The sequence below is a fragment of the Geotrypetes seraphini genome, chromosome 1 (assembly GCF_902459505.1).
Source record: "Geotrypetes seraphini chromosome 1, aGeoSer1.1, whole genome shotgun sequence".
NCBI classification, from domain to species: Eukaryota; Metazoa; Chordata; class Amphibia; order Gymnophiona; family Dermophiidae; genus Geotrypetes; species Geotrypetes seraphini.
Genome location: NC_047084.1, coordinates 472,528,441 through 472,552,058, shown reverse-complemented (window position 1 = coordinate 472,552,058; position 23,618 = coordinate 472,528,441). Strand labels below are relative to the sequence as shown.

General features: G+C 43.5%; 1 protein-coding gene across 1 annotated transcript in view; it reads right to left on the bottom strand.

Moving 5' to 3' along the window:
- TRPM3 (transient receptor potential cation channel subfamily M member 3) overlaps nucleotides 1-23,618 on the bottom strand; it is a 492,536-nt gene that overhangs the window by 223,530 nt on the left and 245,388 nt on the right. The gene's annotated exons all lie outside the window — the stretch shown is intronic.

Below are 23,618 nucleotides of genomic sequence, written 5' to 3'. Positions count from 1 at the left end.
TGAAGCTCATAGGCTCCCTGCGCTAAAAAACGCTATTGCGGTTTAGTAAAAGGGGGGCCATAGTGCAAAATATAGACAGCATATATAAATTCTCAAAACGGACACATTTTGATCACTAAATTGAAAATAAAATCATTTTCCTACCTTTGGTAATTTCATCAGTCTCTGGTTGCACTTTATTCTTCTGACTGTGCATCCAATATTTCTTCCCTTCTTTTAGCCTCTTGTATGCTTCCTCTCCTCCAGACCTCATTCCCTCCCCAAACATTTTCTTTCTTTCTTTTTCTCTCTCTCCATACCCCCTTTCATTCTGTATGTCTGTCTTTCTCTCACTCCGTGCCCCATTTTTCTTTGTTTCACCCAGCCCCCTTTCTTTTTTTTTTCTGGCTCCCTGTCCCCTCCTTTCTTTCTTTCTCCTTGCCCTCCCCTATGCCTCCACCATTGGGAAAATGCTGCCACCGCCACTGGGGAATAGGCTGCCACTGCCGCTATCGGGAACAGGCCGGCGCCGAGTTCGCCCTGCTTCTCTTCCCCGCGGGGCCGACCAACTCTCGCCACTCAACGTCAATTCTAACGTCGGAGAGGACGTTCTGGGCCAGCCAGGCAGCGATTGGCTGGTCCAGAACGTCCTCTCCGACATCAGAATTGACGTGGGTGGCGAGAGTTGCTCGGCCCCACAGGGAAAAGCAGGGAGAACTTGGCACCGGCCTGTTCCCAATGGCGGCGGTGGCACTCAAGTGGCTAAAGAGACGCAGTGTGCCAGCCTAGGGAGAACACTGGAGGGTGGCCAGCTGTGCACCCCCTTGGGGCGTAAACCTGGGGCAGACCGCCCCCACCCCCACCTTGGTATGCCACTGTCTGTACCTCACTCCCTCCCTATGACCAAAAATTCCCCTTTCTTCTATTCCCCGTGTACACAACCATCTCTTTCCCTCTCTTCCTCTCTCCCAAGTCCTTGCCTTCTGTGTCCAAAAACACATTCCCTCCCCCACCTCAGCATCTCTTTCCCTCCCTTCCTCTCTCCCAAGTACATGCCTTCTGTGTCCAAAAACCCATTCCCTCCCTCACCTCAGCATCTATTTCCCTCCCTTCCTCTCTCCAAAGTCCATGCCTTCTGTGTCCAAAAACCCATTCCCTCCCCCACCTCAGCATCTCTTTCCCTCCCTTCCTCTCTCCCAAGTTCATGCCTTCTGTGTCCAAAAATGCATTCCCTCCCCCACCTCAGCATCTTATTCCCTCCCTTCCTCTCTCCCAAGTCCATGCCTTCTGTGTCCAAAAACTCATTCCCTCCCCCACCTCAGCATCTATTTCCCTCCCTTCCTCTCTCCCAAGTCCATGCCTTCTGTGTCCAAAAACCCATTCCCTCCCCCACCTCAGCATCTCTTTCCCTCCCTTCCTCTCTCCCAAGTCCATGCCTTCTGTGTCCAAAAACCCATTCCCTCCCCCACCTCAGCATCTCTTTCCCTCCCTTCCTCTCTCCCAAGTCCATGCCTTCTGTGTCCAAAAACCCATTCCCTCCCCCACTTCAGCATCTCTTTCCCTCCCTTCCTTTCTCCCAAGTCCATGCCTTCTGTGTCCAAAAACCCATTCCATGCCCCACCTCAGCATCTCTTTCCCTCCCTTCCTCTCTCCCAAGTCCATGCCTTCTGTGTCCAAAAACCCATTCCCTCCCCCACCTCAGCATCTCTTTCCCTCCCTTCCTCTCTCCCAAATCCATGCCTTCTGTGTCCAAAAACCCATTCCCTCCCCCACCTCAGCATCTCTTTCCCTCCCTTCCTCTCTCCCAAGTACATGCCTTCTGTGTACAAAAACCCATTCCATCCCCCACCTCACCATCTCTTTCTCTCTCTTCCTCTCTCCCAAGTTCATGCCTTGTGTCCAAAACGCACTCCCTTCCCCTTTTGTGTTCCCCGTTTGCCTCCCAGCCCATCTTAGCAACTTTCTCAGCAAAATGTAGCTTGAGCCGCGTAGGCTTGTCTTCTATTTCCTGCCTGTCCCGCCGCGCACACATAGCCAACCAGAAGTCTTCCCCGACTTCAGCGCTGACGTCGGGGAAGACTTCCGATCGGCTGTGTGAGCGGCAGGGCAGTTGAAGTAGAAGACGAGCCTCCCGGCTCGAGTTATATTTAACCGTGTGGGTCCCCCATCGTCCCCGTTCAGCTCTCTCTCCTGTGCACCCCCTTGGGGCGTGCACCCGGGGCGCACCTCCCCCCATAGGTACGCTACTGGCCCGGGCCCCCTGTCAGCTCTGGGCCCCTGAATGCAGGATTGGTAGTACTGCCCTATAGGCAGCCCTGGATCCACATCCCAGCTAGCAGCTTGATAAACAATAGCAATTGCAGAAACCTATTCTATATACAACCACAAACACAAAAATGCATACTAAAATCACACATTGAGATCAAAGGTGTCCTTCAAAAAGATTCACTTTGAAATATTTTCCAAAATCCACCAAATCCATTTCAGATTGCAGTTGCACTTGAAGAACATGCCACCAGACAGGTAGCAGCAATCATTGAAAAGGTGTCCCAAACTTCTCAGTATCTTCCCTATTGAAGGAACACCTGAAAGGGCTTCCTGGATTGTACAAAGTTGATCGGCTGACTGGTGTCAAGTTAATTCAGCATCAGGAACACCAGGCCCAAAGTTTTTATATGCAAACAACAACGTCAGTCTGGCATACAAGTAAAATATGATCATTTTTCTTATAACACAGCAACAGCCAAGCTAATATAAAATATTTTGCACAATTTGCAAAGCTCTCATTGTTACCATAGGAAGACTAACATACAAGGAATTACAAAAAGTCAACAGCGGCAATACACAAGCTTGCAATAGGAGGGAACCACTGAAAAGTTCTCAGCCCAACCAAGAAGAGAATGATGTGGAGCCATGAAGCATACAAGTTATTCCACACTTTTTGCTTCATTTCATATCATGCAATGTTTTATAGAGTGTACGTGACAACACAAATGAACATCACATTTGGGTCCTCAGTGCTCACATCAGGCTCATCTGACCCACCCTAGACTCAGAGGAACTCAGAGGACTGCTTTGGTACGGCACACTTGTCAACACTCACTGGAAGGGAAGATTAGGTTCTTACATTGATAAGTATTGATCTTATTTCCAGTATAAAGAGGCATGCATATTGACAGCCCGCCCTGTCAGATTGTTATTTATCTTGCTTTCTGTCTCAGACATATAGGTATATGTGTCTACAGATGTGGGTCTGTGAGTTACCAAAAGAATATGAAGATGATTTGTTCTTTGGTTCAACAAGTACAAAGAACTAGTCATTAGCTCTATAGACAAACCTATCAGGGAGACTATAGGAGAGGCATAAACCTTAGTTCTGATTACACTCAAGTAGGGGGCTTGTTTGGTTCCACCTTATTTATGCTATATATCTATTGGTCTGATTCAATGTTATTGTTGAAGAGCAGAAAAGTCTTGATTTGTCAGGGAGTTCCCCATACCCTCCTTGTTATCCTTCTTAGGAGTTATCCATTGCTTTGGTATGAACTGAGTTGCTGAGGCACTGCCCAGTGACACAAGAAGGCAAGGTTGAAAAATGTACATGATGCCTTGTGCAATCCTTGCAGGTGAAGGGAAGCAATCCACTTGCCAAGACTCACGTCTCTTTATATTGGAAAGAAGATTATCAAGGTAAAAACCTAATCTTCCCTTTTATATTCTCTTTATGTGTGCACATGCAATTTGAATTACTCCATCTCTTATTTTTCATTCACTTTGCTTTTTCCTAGGACTTTGTTGATGTTGGGTGCAAGCCATTTTCTTCTTGAAACAAGGGATCTTTAGCAATGACTTCTTTCAGGTATGTAAGCAGTGTCTTTCTTTTGGACTCTACTAGCCTAATTTCAAATACATTAATCTAATCTAATCTTCAGCTTCTGCATCGCTCATACCTAGGTAGGCTCAAGGCGACTTATAGAGAGGGATGAGGATGGAGGGGGCAAAGGGGAGGGAGAAGAGAAGAGGAGGGTAGGAGGGGAGAGGGAGAGGGGGAAGGGGAGGATATAGGTGATTAAGTGTCAAAGAGCAGAGTTTTCAATTTCTTCCGGAATATGGTGTGGTTAGGTTCCATTCTGATCGCTTCAGTAAGGTCATTCCAAGTTTTTACACCAAGAAAGGTGAGCATGGAGTGGAAAACACATTTGTATTGAAGATTTTTTGTGGAGGGGAGATTTAGAAGTATTCTGCTGAGGGTTCTGCGGGAGGTAGACCATACTTTGGAGAAGAGTTGGACGAGAGGAGGCACGGAGTTTCCATAAAGTATACGGTGAATGATGCTTGAAGTTTTGAAGGTTATTCATGATGGGATGGGTAGCCAGTGCAGTTGCCTGGTGAAGGCTGTAATCGAGTCGTATTTTCTCAGGTTGAAGATTAATCTGACAGCTGTGTTTTGGATGAGTTGCATTTTGTAGATTAAAGCAGTGTTGAGTCCTGTATAGATGGAGTTGCAGTAGTCCAGTTGTGGTAGTATCATCAGTTGTACAATTAGGGTGAAGTGGTGCTGGTGAAAGTATGGTCTGATTAATCTTAGTTGTCTCAAGGTGTAGAGGGATTTCTTTCGAAAATCTCTCTGCTCTGCTTTGAGGATATCTATGCATTTCCTTATTATTGTATTTTCTGTTAGTTTACCATCTACCATGTAATAATAATAATTGTTTAAACCTTATCCCATCCACTCATTCAGCTTGCATACAATGCAAATTTAATTTTCTGTTTTCCTCAGTTTTAATTGGAGCACACCCTACTGGCATGTTAAGCTTTATAAGAGATCCTAGCACAATACAGTTAGAATCCATATTCAAATGAGTTTTAAGTGCTGGGAATAATTTTATGCTCTTGGCTAACTTGAGCTGATCTAACTTTACCAAATCAATACTTAAAATCAATAGATAGGCTCCTTCTATAAAGCTGTGCTAGCGATTTTCCTGGCAAATGTGATAAAGCCTATGGACTTCACGGGAATCGCTCTTTTAGCTTGAAATCATTACCTAAGAAGATTAGATTGATAACATACACAAATAAATTTAAGAAACTTCTGAAGGGCCATTTATTTTATAAGGCTTATGGAAAAGTGGATTACATATTGTGGTCACCACTTGAGCCTAACACAGGCAAGGCCAAGATACCGGTGACTACAAACACAGTACTTTTTGCGTGTGACCCGAACCGGAGTCACCCTGCAGGCTGGATTGGAGTTCAAATACAAAACAACAAAAAAAAATACTTAATCAAATGGTTGAAAATATCTTTCCGCTTTACTCTGGATCAATATACAGGTAAGTCGTTCATCAGTAGTGATATCAATGGCAATGGCCAAACTAACAGTCCCAAAACATATCCAAAACAAGGAAAAATAAAGTTCAAAACAAACGCAGGCTGAAAACTCAGCTTCTCTTTGTCAGTCCAAAACTTTCTAGTCATTTGGGTAGCAGCACAACACACAGTCCAGTGCACTGCTTTGCAAAACAACAGTGCTTCAAACAAAGAAAAAACAAGCCTCTGGCAGGATTGAGACAACTGCCAGGAAGAAGGAGATAGCTCTAGGTTTGCAATTGAAAGCCAAAAAAACAGCTTTACAAAATTCCCTCCCAGCTGGAAGCAAACCTCTCCCCGCCTCTCCAAGCTTTTCACAGTAATTCTCCACTCGTGTGTTATATGGCAAAAAAAACAAAACACTACCCAAACATTTCACTGTAAATTCCACTCACAGTTTGTGGCAACAAGCTAAGTCCACCTGCATTCTTTCAGGGTAATCAACTTCCACAGCAGCACAGGTTTCTTCAAAATCCATAGGCTCTTCCCTGAGCCTGGACAAGTCCTCTGCTGGCTCCACTTCACTCCATTCCATAGGGACAGGACCATTGACCCTGTTTGGCTTGGGAAGCACCCTAGGGAGGCAAGGCACAAACTTCCTCCCTAACCTGTTGCTTTGTTTGAAAGCCACTGTTGGCTTTTCTACTCTTGGGGAGTGTCCTGACCTAGCAGTGTCAGCTGACGACCAGGGACCTCTAGGGCTCCCCTGGTGGTGATTCCTATTATCTTCCTCACCTTCATCTTCCCAGATCCTGGACTTTCTCTGCCGGGTTTCTAGTTTAACCCTGGGGTTTTTTATTTCAGCTAAAGCTTGGGTCGGGCTTACATCTGCTTGGTCACAATATGAAATCTTAGAATTCAGAAAAGATTTCATTTTATGCAAGGATTATTTGTAAAGTGTATTTTTGTGTTTTTATTTTTGTGAGAAGATTATGTATATATTGAGTATGATCCATCTAGATATAGGCAGACTACAAATTAATAAACTTTTAGGCCCTCTTTTACTAAGGTGCGCTAAGCATTTTAGCACGCATTTAGCTCATGCTAAATCAACACGTGTGCTAATGTGTCCATAGGATAACATGCATGCGTTAGCATTTAGCGTGTATTTAGCGTGGGCTAATATTTACCGCACACTAAAAAGCATAGTTCACTTTAGTAAAAGAGGGGGTTAATTAAACAAAGGGCCCCTTTTATCAAACTGTGGTAGAGCTTTTTACCGTGGGCTGGCAAGGTAAATGCTCCAACACTCATTCAATTCCAATGACTGTTGGAGCATTTACCTCACTGGCCTAAGGTAAAAAGCTCTACTGTGGTTTGATAAAAGGAGCCCTAATTATTTTGCATGGCGATTTAGCGGTATATAAACTCTGCATTAAATAAAATAAATAAAATAAAAATATTAACTTCTGACAGCCTCAGACAGTTCTAGACATTTCTTATCTGACATTTTTAAGTTCCTCAGAAATGATCAAAATATTTTTCCCACAGCTGACTAATTTTTCAGCTGTGATATTTCAACTTTAGACAGGTATTTAATACAATTATTAAAATTGTCTGTCACAGCTTTTTTTATTTCTCTAGCTGACTCCAGACAACTTAACCACAGCATCTAAAAGTTAATACGCTTCACTGGATTTAGTGCATTAAACTTTCCTCAAGCACAGAGCACAGCATGCTAAAGAAACACCTGCTTTTGGAAAGCTTTCAATAATAACTTTGGTAAAATAATTGATTTTCAAAAAAGATGACATCCTTCCCATATATGGATACCGTACTTTTAAAAACTAGTTCTTCAAAACTGTCAAATTCCAAGAACAGCTTCAGTTAGTTCACATTGCCACAGACTGAGTAATGTAATTTTCTTTACAAACTGTCAATTATGTAAGTAAATGGTGATCTTTTTATGTATTTTTTCATAGCTACTCTTCCTTTATCTCTGCCAGGCAATTACATTAATTACTCTAATCTTGCTAAGCAAACTCTGTCCTCAGTCATTCACCTAAAACCCTCAAAATATTGGTGCAGATTGCTCAATCAATTCCTTATATAAGCACTCAGTCAGTACATTAACATAATATATTTTCCAGGCAATAACTCAAAATTTTTCAGATTTATTTATTTATTTATTTTATTTACAACATTATTGGCGAAGAACAAGCATAACATATATAGTTGTAACACAAACTATGATAACAGATCAGGCCTGATATTGAAACCATATGAGGCAGCCCGGCTACCTCCTGTGGTAGGCGGCAATCCCAGATATTCAATGCCAGGAACATATCTTGCCACCAGGATCAAGGTTTGGCAACTCTTACTTAGCCAGACAAGCTGATTTTCATTTTCTGGCTGGCTGGCTAAGGTGAACAGCCAAATAAACCTCTAACGCGACCATGTGCGTTAGAGAGCCAGCTGGTGAAAATCATTGGTAACTGGCTATGTCACACAACATATCCAGTCACCAGGCCAGTCGGCAAGCCAGATATTAGGTGGGAGACAGCTGACTATCTCCCGCTGAATATCTGTGGATAGCCAACCAAATAGGACATAGCCAGCTGGGAGCTGTTCCCGGCTGACTAGGTCTCGCTGAATATTGGAGGGATCTTTAATAGCTTGATCTGTCCAAACTAAGAGATATACAGACTCCCCCATAGTGTCCCCCATAAACTAGATGGAAAAAAATGTTTTAAGCTATTTTTTTGAATGATGTAATTTCTGAAATTATTCTTATATATAGACTCATTGCTCACACAACATTCTTTCTTGTTCTCTTAGGCTTCCCGGCTGGCGTCATGATTGTTGCAGTTTTCTGAGTCTTGCCACATCTAAGTGGGTGGAATTGATGTCTCAGCCATCTTCAGGGCGCATTCTGAAAAACGCCAAGCATGATGGCTGAAACATTGGTTCTACCTACCCAGATGGGGGAGACCTGGAAAACTGCATTACGCATTCTTTCTTCTCCAAGAATCTCAACCAACTGTCAAATGATACTTTTTAGAATTTTTACAATCTGCCGCTTTGCCACAAGCCAGGGCTTCAGACAGGCAAACTGCAGCATTCATCTGTCAAGGGGAGAACATCTTTAAACTCACCAGACATTTTTCCATTCTATGAAAATAAAGAGATCAACTGATTTTTCCCACCAAAATTCAAATTGGTGAACAATGGACTACCCTGTTTTCAATCAGGTCAGTGGACCCACTATTTACAAAGACAAACTGCAGACCTCACAGCATACCCTGAAGAAAGCCACAGCATGGTGGCTGAAACGTCAGTTTCTACCTGACAAGATGCAGCAAGACCTGGAAATCTGCAACAAGTACTTATTTAAAAAAATTTGTATTCCACATTATCAACATTTCAAGACAGATTCTAACAAACATGCATAATTTAAAACAGAATACATAAAACAACAACCTGGAGTTTTTGATCACCCTTCCCTGACAATTCTAGTATAATGCCCTCTTCAGTAGGTTAGACAATATACTGCTGAAGACATTTCTTCCCTTCTTAGATATTTGCACACCATCCCTGCTCAACAGCCCTTGGAAAATCATCCCATGAGTCAGGAAGCCAAAACGCTCTCAACAACACCATCCACACAGCCACACATTCATCTCTAGGATGCGAGCTTCTCTGCCAAGGCCTTTACCCTCGACAGGGAGGATCAATGAGAACATCACCTGTGCACCCGACCGCTTCACCTTCTCTCCCAGAGCCACAAAGGCCTGGATGCACTAAACATAATCGCTAATACTGACTGGATTGATGTTGGCCAACCCTCTGACTTATTGTGAAAGAACGATCGATACACCAAAAGGATTACATGGAAATGATTCATGTGGAGGTTCATTGTAATCCCCGTCTCTCATGTCCAATTGATCAGTGTGAGAGCAAGCTCTACCAGTTCAGGGAGCTGACAGCGGTAGAGGAGGAGGAGGGACACTACTTAGAGAAAGGGAATGGTTGAATGTCAAACATCATGGGAATGGGAGGGAGTAGAGATGGTGGGGGTGCAGGCCCTCTAGGCCCTCACGCCTTGCTTGCACCTTCCTTTTCCTCCCCCTGTACCTCTGAAAATTTTTGCCAGTATGAGCAACTTCTCCAGCCTGCTGCTTGCCAGCCTGGCTCCCCTCTGAAATCACTTCCGGTTCATGGGGCCAGGAAGAGACGTCAGAGGGGAAGCCAACGCCAGCATGAGCAGAAGGCTAGAGAAGTTGCTCACGCTGAAGAAGATTTAAAGAATTTTAGAGGAAGGGAGGGTGTGAGTGTGGTGCTCAGAGGGCACCAATATCTTGGGTATCTCCTATCCTAGCTATGCCACAGGGAGGGAGTTAGGTCTCAAATATAAACCAAGATCCCCATTTTTGAGCCACGCCAAAAATATTGATCTATATTCAAGTATATATGGTAAGGTTACCAAATGTCTGGATTTACCCAGCCATATCCTCTTTTTAGAGGACAATCCAAGTATCTGGATGTCTTTCTAAAATGTGAGGAATTTGTCTGGGTTTTCATCTCCCCGTCCACCACCTACTTATTTTGCTGAAATTAAATATTTGGGCTGGCCGGTAGCATTAACAAGGTGAGCCTGCTGCTGTTGGCCTGCCGGAAGGCTTCATTCTGCAGTGACTTCCTTTTCCTGCACAGACAGGACAGATGCAGAATGAAGGCTTCTGGGGCAGGCCAATGGCAGCAGGTTCACCTTGCTGATGTTGCTGGCTGGCCTGTAGATTTAATTTCAGTAGAGGAGGTAGGTGTGTGTGTGGTGGGGGGGGGGGGGGGGGGGAAGGGGAGAGCCACTCATTTCTTTAGTGGGCCAGGGCTGGAGAGAGAAAAAGCCCACACCACTGGATCCTGCTGGAGGATAGGGGAGGGGGAGGCGGGAAGAGAGAGAGCAAAACATCCACAGGAGGAGGGGTTGGAGGGAGGGAGGGAGAGAAAGAGTGAGAAGCACCTGTGGGAGGAGGGTTGACTCCACAAATATGGTAACCCTAATATATGGTATGTGACCTTCTGTTATATTACTATATAAATACTATAAGACAGACAGAAGAACACCTCACCTTGAAATATAAGCAGTACAACAAGAAAAGGCAAGGGAGATGTCTTTTCAACCAATGATAAAGTCTTTATTTGGCAATCAATGATAAAGTCTATGTTAAAAACAATAGTCTCAACAAGAATCCCAGTTTTGGCGTTTAGAAGACACTGAAACCGGGATCCTGGGATCCTTGTCGGAACTATTGTTTTTAACATAGACTTATCATTGATTGCCAAATAAAGACTTTATCATTGGTTGAAAAGACACCTCCCTTGTCTATATAAATACTATATCATGGCTTGATGTGTTTATCAGCGTATACTGCAAGCCACAGTATAGCCAGTAAGATAACCCCAGCTATATATTGGGACTATTTTACCACCTGGTAGTTTCAGGCCACCAAGCCATGGAACTAAGCTTCTGGACTGTCTGTTAAAGGGGTCAGTAACTGTGGTTCAAAGTCTCCCAACTTTAATGGCCCCTTTATTGGCCAGCAGCTTTCCCCCCTCCCTCCCCTAGAGGTGCCCATATACGAAAACAAGATCCCTAGAGGTAATACCTCAAGATTTCTGCTAGGTGTCATTCTTTCATCTTGGAAGTCAGCGATCTGCAGTACTGTGACACCAGTGATTGGTGACTCTTGTGGTAAATGAAGATGCAGTAAAAGCCCGCCTTTTATAGCATCTTGATAACTCTGACCCTAAGTTTTCCATTAAACTTTAAAATACTCCTAAATATAATACATAGTTGAACATCTATCACAAAAATTATGTCAGTATCATATAGAAAATGATTTTTCAGCTGTTCCCTTTTGAGGAAATACAAATTCTCTATCGATTACATATAAACTTCACACACACAAAAGGCAAGATAGATGTCCAATCCACCAATCAACAGTTTTATTCTGTAAATATTGTCCCAACAAGAATCCTAGTTTTGGCATATAAATATGCCTTCCTCAGGGGACTCTGAATTTTGCCAAAATACACAACAGGTATTTGAATTGTCAGCCAATAACAATATAAAGGTGTTTTTCAATATTGTAATCTCACTTCTGAACGCCTACATTGCACTAGTTTCTTCTCATTACGGGAATGTCGGAGAGTGTTTACTGGGTATCAAAATTTAAATTTAGCCTTGGTGGCTAGACCACCTTTTAGTGTTACTGGCTGATGAATCAACTACCTCCTTATTGTTGTGTATTTTAGCAGAATTCAAAGACCCCTAAGGAAGGCATATTTATATGCCGAAACTAGGATCCTTGTTGGGATAATATTTACAGAATAAAACTGTTGATTGGTGGGATTGGACATCTTTCTTACCCATTTTTTTTGTGTGTTTGTAAGGCAACGACAGTTCAGACCTGTCAGCAAATTTTGGCTGCAAATGTGGCACAATGAGGTTATAGTATCACTCGGAGTAATCATTTTAATATTAATGACCTTGTTGTAGCACATTTGCATGACAAGATCGGAAGCTGCTAGAAAACTCATAATAGACCTCGGTAAGCCATTTTGATAATCTGCCGCTAAAATACATGCATGCTAAACCAGCTGGAACTGGTTTAGCGAGCACGTTAAAGACAGATTTTAGTTTTGAGAATCTGGCTCTAAGTGTTTTGAAAATGAGCCTCCAAATGTTTAGAGAAAGAGTCATCAACCTAGGCCTTGGAACACATCTAGTCAATAAAGTTTCTTAGAGATCAGGCTCCACAGGTGATCCTTGAAGGAAGGAACGCTGGCCTAGTGCCTAATGCTCAGTAAGCCTGGTTCTAATAGAGAGGTTGTAGAGGCTCAGCATTAAAGATAGTTTTCAGAGCAACCTGTGAACTGCATATATAATTTGCATATATTTGCTTGAGGAGAGAGCTGTTGACTAAAAGGTTTCTTTGGATATGTTTAGGACCTTTTTGATACTTTTGGGAGTAGTAAGTGGGAGAGATGCCTGGAAACTGTTAAGTCAGGCCAAGTGCACTATACTTCTTGGGGGGGGGGGGGGGTGAATCCTTTCACCCTAACTGAAAAGCGCTCCTTGAGAAGAGACCTCTAGCTGGTTTCAGCCTCTTAGTTTGAGACAGAACTCTGAGGACCTTCTTAAGAGATCAGACTTCACAAATGACACTTGGTGGAGCTTTTATGGCTCTTCAGCCAACCAGGAACAGGGCATTGCTTTGGCACGATGTTTCTGCTCTTTCTTCTTTCTTCCAGGTGTAAATACTTCTGTAACCACAGTATGGCTGGGAAACATTGTATTACCAAAGCTGCTGCTCAGGTTACAGCTTCTGTCTTTGTGTAGACAAAAAATGTTACCCAGGCAGAGGGAGTAGTTCCATTTGCAAACTGCAAATGCATTTGCAGCTTGAATCCCTCATGAAGGAAGAAAAGGAACTGAAAGAGGAGGCGGCAAGACTAAGAAGCATCTGTGAGAATGAGTGGTACATGAAATGGTTCATGAGGCATAAAAGATTTCCAACAGTAGGGAAGAAGAGGCTGTGCTGATGGAAGACTTAAAAAAAACAAAAACAACTAACTTCGTTCGGATGGGGGATTTCTTCAAGGAATTGTTGCCTGGATGGGAATATCTGGAAGGAGTAGAAATACAGGGGACAAAACTGAAAGGATTATTGTAAGGGTGACAAACCTTTTTTAAAAGGCAAGTAAGTAAAAGTAAGAGGAAAAGAAGGCTGCTTTGATTCTCAAAAACAGTAGCTGAAAAGATAAGGAATAAGAGGTTAGCTTTCATAAACAAGAAAAGATCGCAGAAAGAGGAAGACAGGTAAAATATCTGGAAAAATTAAGGGAGGCTGGTCGAGTAGTCAGAAAAGCAAAGATACAAATGGAAGAAAAAATAGCTGACATGGTAAAACAGGGAGACAGGATATTTTTTATATATATCAATGATAGGAAGAAGTGCAAATGTGGCATCGTGAGACTCAAAAGTGAAAGGGAGAACTATGTAGAAGCTGATAAAGAAAAGGCTGGACTGCTTAACAAATATTTCTGTTCTGTGTTCAAGACTACAGTGCTAGGAGTGGAACTACAGAAGACAAATACAAATAGGGATGGAGTAGTTGTGGCCCTGATTGATTTTTAGAGGGATTTGTTCATGAGGAGCTAGCTAAATTAAAGATATACAAAGCGATGGGGCCGGATGGTATACATCCGAAAGTGCTTAGGGAAGTTCTGGTAGCTCCGCTGACTGATCTTTTCAATGAGTCTCTAGAGTCAAGAGTGGTACCAGAGGATTGAAGAAGGGCGGATGTGGTCCCTCTCCACAAAAGTGGAAGTAAGGAAGAAGTATGGAATTACAGGCCAGTAAGTCTGATTTTTGTGGCAAGAAAATTAATGGAAACACTTTTAGAACAGAGAATGGTGAAGTTTCTGGAATCTGGTGGATTACAGGATCAGAGGCAACATGGATTCACTAGAGGTAGGTCTTGTCAGACAAATCTGATCAATTTCTTTAACTGGGTGACCAGAGAATTGGTAAGAGGGAGTGCGCTAGATGTGGTGTATTTAGATTTTAGCAAAGCCTTTGACAGTGTTCCACACAAGTGTCTAATAAATAAGCTGAGTGCTCTCAGGATGTCTTCCAAAGTGACGAGCTGGGTCAGGAACTGGTTGAGTTGAAGACGACAGAGGGTAGTGGTTAACGGAGATCGCTCTGAGGAAATGGTTGTTACCAGTAGTGTGTCTCATGGTTCTGTTCTTGGGCCTGTTCTTTTTAACATTTTTAAAATCAATATTGCTGAAGGGCTGTCAGGTAAGATTTGCTTCTTTGCGGATGATACCAAAATCTGCAATAAAGTAGACACATCGGGTGGTGTGAATAACACGAAGAAAGACTTAGTGAAGCTTAAAGAATGGTCTGAAATTTGGCAGCTAAAATTTAATGCTAAGAAATGCAAGGTCAAAAACCCAAAAGCAACGGTACAGTTTAGGGGGTTAAGAGCTTATGTGTACGAAAGAATAGCAGGACTTGGGTGTGATTGAATGTGATGATGTTAAGGTGGCCAAACAAGTTGAAAAGGTGATGGCAAAAGCTAGAAGATTACTAGGGTGCATAGGAAGAGATATGGCCAGTAGGAAAAAGGAGGTATTGATACCCCTGTATAAGACTCTGGAGAGACCTCATTTAGAATATTGTGCACAATTCTGAAGACCGCACCTTCTTTTAAAAAAAATATCTTTATTCATTTTTAAGCCATACATAAGTGCAACATATTATACAATCATATCTAATATAATAAAGCCCTAAGCGCGCATGCGCACTCCCACCTGTGTGCTCCCGTTTTCCGTGCACTGTAGGCACTGCAGGTAGGAGTGCACATGCGTGAGAATCCCCTAAGGCAGATGTCGGCCGCGGCGGCTGTCGGCTGCTACAAGCCGTGGCTGTCGGCAGCTTCAGGCTGCGGCGGAAGATGACGTGAAGGAAAGTGGCAGCGAGCCACAGTGTCTCCAGTGACCTTGTCCCTACCTCTCTGTTTCCGGCCTGTGCTGGGAAAGGATGGGCTGAGGACAGGGCTAGAAGAGGAAAGAGAAGCGCCTGATTCGGCAAGTAACTCAACTGCTGAGGAAACTGCTCCCTCTAGCTGATGGAGAAGCCAGGGAGCCAGAAAGAAAGGTGGTGGGGGTGGGGGGAGACAATACAGAGGATAAGAGAGAAAGAAAAAAAAAAGACTGAACTGAAGGATAAGAAGGGAAATTAAGATACAGAGGAAGGGATAGAGAGAATATTGTAATCACATCATATGTCATATCTAATATAATAAAGCCCTAAACGCGCATGCGCACTCCCACCTGCGTGCTCCCATTTTCCATGCGCTGTAGGGACCTGCAGGTAGCAGTGCGCTTGCCCATGGTGGCGCAGAGCCTGTCAGCCATGGCGGCTCTTGCCGTCTGAAGGATAAAAACCCCAAAACTCCCAGAGCTTGCTTCGGGTCTGGCAAGGGCTGCGGGTCCTGAAAACCTTCCGATTCAAGCAGCATCTGCAGCACTCTACACACGCTGCTTCGGGGCCTTCTACTGCCCTGATTTGCTGGGCAGTAGAAGGCCCTGAAGCAGCGTGTGTAGAATGCTGCAGACACTGCTGGAATCGGAAGGTTTGTCGGGACCGCGGGAAGGGAAAGGGGGGGGAAGGGACTAAGGGAGTCGGCCAGACCGCGGGATGGGAAAGGGGGGGGTAGGGGAAACGCTGCTGCTGCACAGGGAAGTGGTGTGGGGGGAGGGAAATGGAGGGGGAAGGAATGCTGCTGTGGCTGCTGCACAGGGAAGTGGTGGGAGAGAAATGCTGCTGCATAGGAGGCAGGGAGAGAGACAGATAGATAGAAAGAAAAGAAGAAAGACACAGGGGCAGGGAGAGACACAGAAAGACAGACAGACAAAGGGGCCAGGGAGAGAGACAGACAGCGGGAGGGAGAGAGAGACAGAAATAAAGACACACAGACATATATTCTAGCACCCGTTAATGTAACGGGCTAAAATACTAGTTACACTATAAAAGTACTTAAAATCAATCAAATTGTAATCTATGTCAAATAGATATATCACCCCCCATACTCATATTCAAAAATTGCACTCAAATTAAAGAATTAAAAAATATTTTCCAACCCTCCCTCCCACCCACCCACCCATTCTGGACATGCGTGACCAAAGGGCAAAATCAACAATCACTCTTTGCAAAATTTTGTCAATGGTTCCCAAATCTTCAGAAACTTTTTGTAATGTCCCTGTTGTATAGCCATAATACGTTCCATTTTAAAAACGTGACACAGAGATTCCCACCAAAAGATATACAAAGGATGGAGTCGGTCCAGAGGAAGACAACTAAAATGGTGAGTGGTCTTCATCATAAGGCGTATGGAGACAGACTTAAAGATCTCAATATATATACTTTGGAGGAAATGCGGGAGAGGGAAGATATGATAGAGATGTTTAAATACCTATGTGGCATAAATGCGCACGAGTCAAGTCTCTTTCATTTGAAAGGAAGCTCTGGAATGAGAGGGTATAGGATGAAGTTAAGAGGTGATAGGCTCAGGAGTAATCTAAGGAAATACTTTTTTACAGAAAGGGTGGTTGATGCATGGAACAGTTTCCTGGAAGAGATGGTGGAGACTGAGACTGTGTCTCAATTCAAGAAAGCCTGGAGTAGGCACGTGGGGTCTCTTAGAGAGAGGAAGAGATAATGGTTACTGTGGATGGGCAGATTGGATGGACCATTTGGCCTTAATCTGCTATCATGTTTGTTTCTATGTTTCTAATATGCATGCGGTAGATTTGCATACAATGGGGGCAGTGCATGCAAATTTTTCCCATGCATTAATTGTGGGTATCCTGAAAACCTGACTGGCTGGATGTGACCCGAGGACTGTGTTGAGAATTCCAGGTTTAGGGTGATATAAAAGTTTGAGTAAAAGTTATATCCAGTGAGTGCAGAAGAGATTTTGCTCATATTAACCTGTAACCCGTTCTGAGCTCTTTGGGAAAAACAGGATAGAAAATGACTAAAATCAAATAAAAATAAATTGTATACTTTTTGTTCTGAAAGGAAGATCCCCCCTCCCCTACCCCAATTGTTGAAAGGAGAGAAAAATTGTAATATCTTCCCCAGTGACAGGCTCAGCATAGTAGGGATAGGCCTGAAAGGCAGCTTACATCAAAAAGTCAAAATATGAAAACTCCTCTAGTGATTACCATCCATAGACCCCTTTATGAAGATATTTTCAAAGCAATTTTTGCAGGTAACAAAGGTTTAACTCATATTAATTGGCTTCCTGAAAACTGCTCACCCTGTATGCAGGTCAGTTTTCAAAGTAAAATGCTCGTATGTGCTTTTCCTTTGAAAATTATTGTGATATCTGCCGCTTGTCTTTATACACTTCTGAAGTAAAAACTGATGAGTGGAAACCTCACAGGAGTACTTTAGCAACATGATATAACTGTTCTACTTGGTATGTCCTTTCTCCAGACGAGAGAATGACACGGGGGCAAATTTTTCCCCGTCTCTGTGGGAACTCATTTTCCTGTCCCACCCTGCGAGTTCTTTTCCTGTCCCTGCCTTATTCCTGCAAGCTCTGTCCTCATCTGCACAAGTCACAAACATTTTAAAATCATAAGTGTTTGAGGCTTGTGTGGTTAAGGCAGAGCTTACAGGAATGGATAATGACGGGGACAGTGAAAAAATTTGCAGGGATGGGACGGAGAAATTGAGTTCCTGTGGGGACGGAGACAATTTGTCCCTGTGTCACTCTGTACTCCAGGCACACACTTATACAGTATTAAGGCTGCCTTTGGACACCTTACAGAGGCTACCATGTGAACTTCACATTCTTATAGCCCTATCAAGCATCGATGCATTATATAAATCATCAATTTGGCTTTGGAAATGTATTTCTGAAAAACGAAGGCTGCGTTCTCATCGTGCGTCATTTGAGGTTCCCATTATGTAATAATGATGTCAAAGTGAGCTGGAATGCATGCACAGACAAGTTACAGCCCATACTCTAATGAATGCTCTCAGCATCTGCATGCTCTGTGTCCCTGGCTCACTCCCTTTGTTCCAACAAGGTTACAAAGCTTCTGGAGCACCAGGACTTGATTAGAATGGACTCCAGCACAGAAAGGCAGCGTTTCCTGTTCCTCCACGGACTGTTGCAGACGAGAGCGGCTAGGCAGAAAGACTGAATTGTATTTTTTATTATCTAATTTGTAAAGTGGTTGAGAGTCACACAAAGGGATAAGGTGGGCTGTTCGTGGCTCCTAAGACTCAAGATTGTAAATCAATGCTTTACAAAATTAATGCCCAGAAAGGAGACTGATCTTGTGTTTCTGAAACATTCCCATTTCTCAGGTGGTTTTTTTTTTTTTTTTTTTTTAAGATTACATAGTCCAGGCTGGTAATTAAGGGGTCCTTTTACTAAGGCGTGCTAGCCGTTTTAGCACATGCTAAATATTAGCATGCGCTAAATGCTAACACATCCATAGACTAGAATGGACATAAAAACATAGAAACAGGATGGCCCATCTAGTCTGCCCATCCACAGTAACCATTATCTCTTTCTTTCTCTAAGAGATTCCATGTGCCTATCCCAGTCTTTCTTGAATTCAGACACAGTCTCTGTTTCCACCACTTCTTCCAGGAGACTGTTCCACGCATCTACCACCCTTTCCGTAAAAAAGTATTTCCTCAGATTACTCCGGACGCATTAGCGTTTAGTGCATTAGCGTTTAGGTAAACCCCTTAGTGTTTACCTAAGCAGCTGGAACAACTAGGATTCAAGAGGATAAGCATTGCCTGGTACATAATCAGGACCGGTTTAAAGGATAGGCACACTAGGCACGTGCCTCGAGCCCAAAAACATCAGGGGGACCCGCCGGGGTAGTGCTTTAGGGGCCATTTTTAGGGGAGTGCAAAGAGGGCAGCTGCCCTGGGCCCAAGGCTCTAGAGGGCCTCCATGGGCTGGCATATCCCCTATTCACTCAAAAACAAGCCCCGCACGGAACAAACGATACACACACCCAGCAACACTACAAGGCCTTACTTACAACCCACAACATTCACACTCCCCAAAGAGAAAGAGAAAAAGGAAAAAGAAAAGAAGTGGAGAAAAAGGCCTCAGTTCAGCTTCATCTGGCCAAAAAAACAAAAGCTGTTTATGTGTAAATGCTGAAAAATAGTCCAAGAAAACAAGGCCTGCCAGGTGGTATCAAACGGCACGCCTAATACAGATGAAAGTCAGTGGGTGAATGTAACAAAAGGCAGTATAGTGTAGCTCATAACATCCATAGCAAAAGCAAGAAAAAATAACTTAGCTGCTAATGGCCTCCAAATCCAGGCCAGGCACTGACTTTCATCTGTCTTAGGCGTGCCGTTTGATAACACCTGGCAGGCTACTTTAGTTGCTTTGTTTTCTTGGACTATTTTTCAGCATTTATACATAAACAGCTTTTGTAGGAGTGGAGTTTTTTTGGCCAGATGAAGCTGAACTGAGGCCTTTTTTCTCCACTTCTTTTCTTTTTCCCTTTCTCTTTGGGGAGTGTGAATGTTGTGGGTTGTAAGTAAGACCTTGTAGTGTTGCTGGATGTGTGTATCGTTTGTCCATGTGAGGCTTGTTTTTGAGTGAATAAGGGATATATTCGGACCCTAATCCTTGAGTATTTATTTCTACTGCCATATCCCCCCCATTTAAGCGCATGGGTCCGACATTGCCTTTGAAAACCATCCCCCATTCTATTAAAAAAAAAAAAAAAACAGTCCAGGGGGCTTCCTGGCTCGGCACATCCTCCCCCTTCACCTCCACTCGCATCCTTTTTTGTCACAGGGGAATGCTGGCTGCAGCAACGACTCTGAAACGCGGCCTCCCTCTGTGGTGCTTTCCTTATGCCGTGGTCCACCCCTAATGATGCAACTTCCATTTTTAGCCTGGGTGGACCATGGCACAAGAAAGCACCACGGAGGGAGGCTGCGTTTCAGAGTCGCTGCCACAGCCATTTCCCTGTGACAAAAATTGATGCAAGTGGAGGTGAAGGGGGAGGATGTGCCGAGCCAGGAAGCCCCCTGGACTGTTTTTTTTTTTTTTTAGTAGAATGGGGGATGGCTTTCAAAGACACGACAGACTGGAGGTGGGGAGTGAAGGGGAAGAAATTATAGGGCCAGAAACAGAGGGTGCTAGTGAAAGAGATGGTGGGCAATGTTGTGGAGGGAGCGAAAAGGAGAATAATTGGTCAAGGGGTCTGTGAAGAAAAGGGGAATGAGATACTTGAAGGGAAGACAGTTAGAAAGAGAAGGGTAGAGATGGTGGACTTGGTGGTGGTGTTGATGGAGGGAGATATATAGAATAGAAGGGTAGGATAGTTGGAAAAGGAGAGATTTGGCATGGGAGGGCAGTTGAGAAGAGAAAGGGACAGAATTGGACATGGGGATGGAAGGAGGGGAAGGAGGGAGCAAGAGAGAAATGTTAGATCTGGGGGTGGAATGGAAAGAGGTGCAGCATCTTTTTTTCCCTCACACCTATTGTTCAGCATCAAGGAGGGAGAGAAGAACAGAAAAGAGAGGGAGAGATGTTGGACCATGGGGAGAGAGGATGAGAGATGGACCCATAGGAGGGAAGAGAGGTGGGATAAGAAGATGCTAGGGGAAAGAGAGAAAGGGACAGGGAAGGAGAAAGAGGGCGATTCTGGAAATGGTGATCCACATAGAAGAGATCTAAAAGCAGATGATATGATGAAAAGAGCACTGAATACAGTGGTAGAAATGTGGTAATGGGTGTAGCTAGAAGGAAATAGGAAGCTGGGAAAGGAGTGAGAGGGGAAATTGGAGAGCTACAGAATGAGAGGAGGTGGAAAATTGATAAGTAGCTGAAAATTTAAAAAGAAGGGTGAGAAAGAAAGTGAGATTGAGTGGATAAAGGGAGGAAAGCTGAAAGAGCAAAATCAATATATTGGAGACAGGTATAGTGAGAGAATGGAGCAAGAGGGAAGAGGAGAAGAAAATGAACAGAAGACATTGGGAAGAGAATTAGTAGAAGATAGACAAAAGCATAATGAGAAACTGGGACCAAGATGATGGAAAAGCAAAATGTCCAGACAAGATAGAACAGTTTTATTTTGGATTTATTAACTGGAATATGTTGGCTTTGAGACCTGTGCATTACAAACATACAATACTTGTATTCTATTCAATGGCATAGCCACACAACTAATTGGGAGGGGGGAGGGAGGGAGGCTGGATCCCAAAATGGGTGGATGGGCACCAAATTTTCTCCCCACCTGAATGCAAAATATAAATACTTAAGCTGGTGGGGATCCCCAAACCCTGCCAACTAAATATCTCCTCCTCCAGTCTAGCAACCAGAAATATCCAAGCTTTGCAGCTAGTGGCTGTATGCTCAAGTTGCCACTGCTTTCATGCATGCATGAAAGCCAAGGGAGTGGGGAGGCAGCAGCTCTGAAATACTGTTGCAAGCTGCAGAACTTAGAAAGTTCTGGTCTCTGGACCTGAGGAGCTGGTCATCAGCTGGAGAGGCTTGGAGATTCCCACCAGTTACAGCAAGGGAGATGTCCATTTTGAGGGGGGCTTCAGCTCAAAGTGAGAGGCCAAGCCCCCTCTCATGGTTATGCCACCAATTGTGTTTAGTACAAAATGAAGTACTTGCTGAGTTTGTTTTGGGGTTCCTAGTTCAGTTGTGGGCATGGGCAGGGCCAAGGGGCCTAGTGTATTTGTATGCCTAGGGGCCCTCGAAGAATTAATCCTGCCCTGTACATAATATTTTTTATTTAGGGGCATAGTCTGGGACTGGGGAAAATTCCAGGCCAGAAAAATTACCAGCTACTTCAGGTCTTCAGCTCTTACCAGAAATGATGTAGAGTACACACCAATGTGTTGCTCTGAGTCACCCACTTTACTTGACAATTTCAGAAAATCAATGCAGATGGAACAATATGTCAACAGAGGTAGAACTAATTATGTTCAGCATTTACACAGTCTACAAACTTCTCCTAGAAAATATTTTATTCTTTAGTGAGAATACTGTTTTCTACTACTCATATTTACCAATTGAAGTTCAGCAATGCTTAAGATGAGATACTTGAACACTTGCTGCTTTGGTGATCTCTCTTTGGCGCAACATCTGAGTCTCCAGGATTCTGGAAAATTTGTTTATTTATTCAATTTTCTATACCATTCTCCAGGGGAGCTCAGAACAGTTTACATGAATTTATTCAGGTACTCGAGCATTTTTCCCTGTCCCAGTGGGATCACAATCTATCTAATGTACCTGGGGCAATGGGGGATTAAGTGACTTGCCCAGGGTCACAAGGAGCAGTGTGGGTTTGAACCCACAACCCCAGGGTGCTGAGGCTGCAGCTTTAACCACTGCACCACACTCTCAAATGATAACTGGACCTCCTCTGGAACTGAAGATATCCAGGGAACCTGCAATGGTGTGAGGGTTCCTCTTCTTAACCTCAGAATTGTGTAGGGGTTAGGGTCTTTGAGTTTTTGTCCAGCTGGTAGTATCAGTGGAAACAGCTCATCATCTATTTCTCCTTCAGTCTTGCAGGAGAATGGAGAGGCACCCTGATTCCCAAATACCCAAGGCAGGACAGAGGTCTCTTTGGCTTTTAGTGCTTAACTGCTGCAGGTTTTAGGTAATCATGGGTTAACAGAACACTGCTAAATAAAATGCTACTTAAGTTTAAGTTTAATAAAGATTTGATTAATTGCTTAATCAGAATTCTAAGCGATGTACATATCATTAAAAATTACTTCTAGCTGGCTAGGCCATAAGATATGTGGACCCTCCCTCAAAAACAAGGGTCCTGGCTGAAAGGCTACATTAAAAGATAAAATGTTGAATTTTGCTTCTGACTTTATAGCCTCACAAAATCCCCTCCCACAACTGACTCCTCCCTTAATCTAAGTGCTAGTGAACCTGGATACTCCCACATCAAGTCACACCACAATCTGCACAGGTTACTGATTAAGTCATGGATCAAATTTAAGATCTTGTACATAATACATAAAAGCGTTGGATAATAAAGAACATGCAGCGTTTACAATTGATGCAAAATGCAGCGGTCAAACTGATCTTTGGGCTGAGAAAGTTTGACCACGTGACACCCTACTACCGGCAGCTGCATTGGCTGCCAATGGGGGCGCGCGTAAAGTTTAAATTTGCCTGCTTCTGCTTCAAAGCACTACACGGACTTGCCCCTAAATATATAGCTGACCTTTTCATCTTCTCAGCCAACAGACACAAGAGAAGCTCACATTCCAACTTTGTTTTCCCCCCAGTGAGAGGCTGTAAACTGAAAAAACACCATGAACATCTTCTCTCGCACCAAGCAGCATCATGGGGTAAAGACCTAGAACAATTGCTTTCACCCACTACTTATGAGGAATTTAGGAAACGTCTGAAAACACACCTGTTCCTAAAGTATCTAGACAACTGATCCTCTCTTCTCTCTCCCCTCTATAGCGATTAACTTGTTCTATTGATCACTCTCTCCTCAAAAATGGATTTCCTGTCCTATTAACCCTCTTTCTTCCTCCCCTCTTAAAGTCAATCAATTTGTACCTTTGCTTAATCTTTGTAAAACCGCATAGAACTTCACGGTATTGCGGTATATAAGCTGTATTATTATTATTATCATTATGAAGCCCCTTTAACTTTGGCAACTTCACTCCGTCTATACCAGTGGTCTCAAACTTGCGGTCAGCC